The sequence below is a fragment of the Orycteropus afer genome, unplaced genomic scaffold (genome assembly GCF_000298275.1).
Source record: "Orycteropus afer afer isolate SDZICR_OR568_19922 unplaced genomic scaffold, OryAfe1.0 scaffold00620, whole genome shotgun sequence".
In the NCBI taxonomy this organism is placed as follows: Eukaryota; Metazoa; Chordata; class Mammalia; order Tubulidentata; family Orycteropodidae; genus Orycteropus; species Orycteropus afer.
Window position 1 is genome coordinate 1,379,215 of NW_006922207.1, and position 3,915 is coordinate 1,383,129.

Genomic DNA, 3,915 nt, shown 5'->3' on the forward strand with positions numbered 1-3,915 from the left:
GGTGGAATGAGCAACTGAGGAGCTCCTGATTGTAACTGTTATCTACCTGGGTTATTTCTGTTGGGCCTGGCACAATGCAATGTTATGGGAGGCTCACTCTCAGGTGCTTAGAATTCTGTTGTTATGATTGGTTGGTTTGGCCACTCTGCCAAGCTCAAAAGGAGGCCTCCTAGACGCAGAACTCTCTGACTGCTGGTTGAGGAAGACATGATGCTGAAAGAGATATGTGCTGCTGGGAAAGAGACGCAAGAGACATGCGTTGCTGAGTAAGACACCGAGGGACCAGCACTGCTGGGAAAGAGACTGTGAGAGACTGTTGGCTGAGGGATGGTGGGCTGGGAGAGAGGCTGAGCGTTTTTCCTGAACTCGAATTGTAGCCTGTGGTGCTTCCCTAATAAACCCCATAATCTGTGAGCTCTGTGTGGCCACTGCAGCGAATTATCGAACCCAGGAGAGAGGTGGTGGATGCTTTGGGAGGAACGGTTGGAGAAAGGGCTGGAGGGAGGCAGCATGTCTGGCCTCCCAGGAATAGGCCTTGGGCTATTGATGGTGATTCTGTCTTCCTCTTGTGGAATTAGAGGAGGTCAGAAGATGTGGCCTCCTTGCCATTTTTGCAACTATATATTTCACAGCTCTGTAAAATGTGTACTGCTGCTGTACACATGATATCATGTGAATTCCCATAGGCCAGGGGATGCCCTGTATGATCAAGGCATCCCTAGCATTGTTATCTATGGTTTTTGAGTGCTATTCTTGTTTCTTAAGCATCAGCCATTGTTAGTTCAAATTCATCTTCATTAATCTACTTTCTTATATATGTGGTTAATTCTCTTAAGTGGAGAAATGCTGTTTTAATTTGGGGTTCCCAGAAGTAGACTTTGAGATAAGGATGTAAGTACAAGTAGTTTATTTGGGAAAAGATACCAGGAAGTTCTGAAAAGGGAATGGGCAAGTGAGACAGGGAAGGGAGGAAAATCAGTAAAGGGGTATGCTAACCAGAGTCCCTGGGTGTTGCAAATAGTTAATGTTTGCTTGGTGTGGTAGTTCAGTTTGTGTGTCAACTTGGCTGGGCCTGGTTGAGTGGCTGGGCAGCTAGATGTAGTATTCCCCATGATGAGACTGGTAATCAACTCCATGGTGGAATCTACTATGAGCAGTTGAGTAGCTGCCTTAGGGAATGTGGTCTGCTTCCCTCATATAAGCAGAAGCCTTGGGGAATGATCTCTAGTTCATGGCATGCTTGCACCCTGCTTGTAGCCCTATCATTGTTCAGCAGTCTGCCAGGCTCTGACAACCTTGAGACTTGAATTAATGGCCTGCCATGTGGTTTGGTAACATTGGGACTGTGCCATTTTATTTGTTGACCTTGGGCTTGTTAGCCTCAGTAGCTAGTATCTGCCTGAGTGAAGAGATGCCTCTAGCTTCAGTGGGCCAGGAGCAAGTGGAAGAGCTGAAGCCCAAGGTCGAGGTCCCTAGAGCTTTGAACTCGGACTTGTAGCCTCCTGAACTGTAAGAGAATAAACTGTTTGTTAAGGTTATCCCATTTGTGGTATATTCTTGTCAGAGCAGCACTAGGTAACCAGAACACTTGGTTACTAACCAAAATGTTGGAAGCTCAAGTCCACCTAGAAGCATCTTGGAAGAAAGGCCTGGAGTTCAACTTCTGAAAAATCAACCATTAAAAACCCCATGGAGCACAGTTTTCTGACACATATGGGGTCACCTTGAGTCAGAACAAACTCAAAAGTAACTAGTACTGACAATGAGAATACTGCTATGGGCAACTGAAGTTCAGGTCCATGGGGACCTCTGGGGACACTTTATAGAACCTGCCTCTGTGTTGTCTCATCTGAGAGGTATGGCCTTGAGATATTTATCCAATATTTTTCAACTGATGTTATTGACAGCTACTGCTGAGCTATTAACTCACAGGTAATTCCAGCCTCTTCTATGTGCTAAACATGTTCCTACAGTCAAATAAAGCTCCAGGCAGAGTCATAAGTACTTGGTAACCTTCTTAAAAAAAAAAAAAAAATGGGCATGATGCAGCTGCTCTGACAGCATCTGGGACAGATGCATATTTAATGACTACTGCTCAGGGCCCATAGTATTTTATGACTTAACTTTAAAACATACATGTGTTTTATTTCAATGAATCGTATTAGTTCATATCGCTAGGTAGTCATGAAAACCATACATAAAGATGTAGTCTTAATGTTCCAAACTAGTGGATGAGAAGAAGCCAGCCATATGAAGAGTGAAGAGAAGAGTGTTCCTAAAGTCTTCTGTATCATTTTGCCCATTTGAATTCTGAACCTAGAACAGGAAATTTAAACCCTGTTTTTGATTGAGAAGTGATTCTTAGCAATCACATCCTCATTCAGAATAAAATTCTTTTCAACCATCTCTTGCAGAATAAACTTGCAAATTTTCCATTTGGTACCATTTTAATGTTCATGCTTCTCTTCTCTAGACAACGTCTCTATGCCCACACATTAGTTAAATTTACCAATCACTGCTTTGATAGTTCTCATCTTCTGTCCTAGGTTTCTCTCATCCTCAGCAGAGTTAAATGGAAATGATAGCTCCTTACAAAAGACAAAAATCTCATAGATGGCACGGAAGGCCTCAATCTCCTTCACAGATGGTGAGAAAGAGGAGGAGGATACCTGAGACTGGATTTGCTACAATCTTTCTGATTACAAACTTCCTTCACTTAATCTAGGCTTTCAGCCCCAAAATAATTTTATCCTCTCAGACTCTAGTCCTAGGGTTTGTCTTAAGATCTTAATATTCCCTGAGTATTTGTGTGGCATCAAAAAGAAGTTACCTGAACTGTGAAGGGATGCCTTCCCACAAAACTACAGTCACAGATTTTCCTCCCATCAATTGTTTGAATAATCCATTTCTTCTTTCCCATGTAACACGATTCTAAGTGAGACATGGTTTGACTTTTAAGCAGATTCAGTAAACAGTGTTTGGGAGAATATTAAACCTTAAAAACATTCTGATGCCAGCCCATATTTCACTTAGTTTCTAAGTTTTCTTAAAAGTCTCCATATGGAAACAGCATTTCTTTCCATCGAATCGGCCCCATTGATGAGGTCCCCTCCGTTGGAGTTTCTGTGGATGTTTGATTTTTAGACGACTCCCTTTCTCCTCCATGGGTCAATCTATCTCCCAGAGATTCTTCACAGTTTTTATTCCTCTGATGGAAAATTTTATGTACTATTATGGACTTTCTTTTATCAACTTTTCTTTCATTTCCAAGACTTAACAATGGGAGAAGTAGAACCTGTAATCAATATGTAATTTGATATAATTTTCAGTAGCCCTTATCAGACTTATTTTTTTTTTTGCGTGCCCAGCAACACAAAGTTGGCTCTCGATCATAATTGCATGAATAAAATGCTTAAATCATTGCATTATGAGAAGATCCAACTTGGTTCAAGCCATAAACAAACTCAAAATATGTGTGTTAAAGGAATTCTAAGTTTTCTGACTTTGTATCTGTGATCAAAAATTGCATAAGGATATTTCATGTAGCTGCAACAGGAAAAAAAAAAAAAAAAAAAACCCTCAAAGCTGTAAACCAATATTTTAATCTGTATATAAATTCTGTTGATAACCTTTTATTTGGTGGTTTTCCAGCCTCTTTTGAATAGTTCTAGTTACAGTGAAGTCATAATCCTCTCCACAGGCAATTCAAATCTGTTTTAGAGAGTTCTAATTGTTAAAAAAAAAAAAAATTCAAGAACCAAATCAAGGACAGTTTTAAGTGCTGTGCTAACATATTTCTATTGCTTTGTTTGTTAGCCACCTTGGTTAAGGGAATAAACACTGCAGAGAAACCACATTAGCAACCCAAATGGAAAAAGAAAACCATTAATATTGAACTGCAGCACATCACAAGCT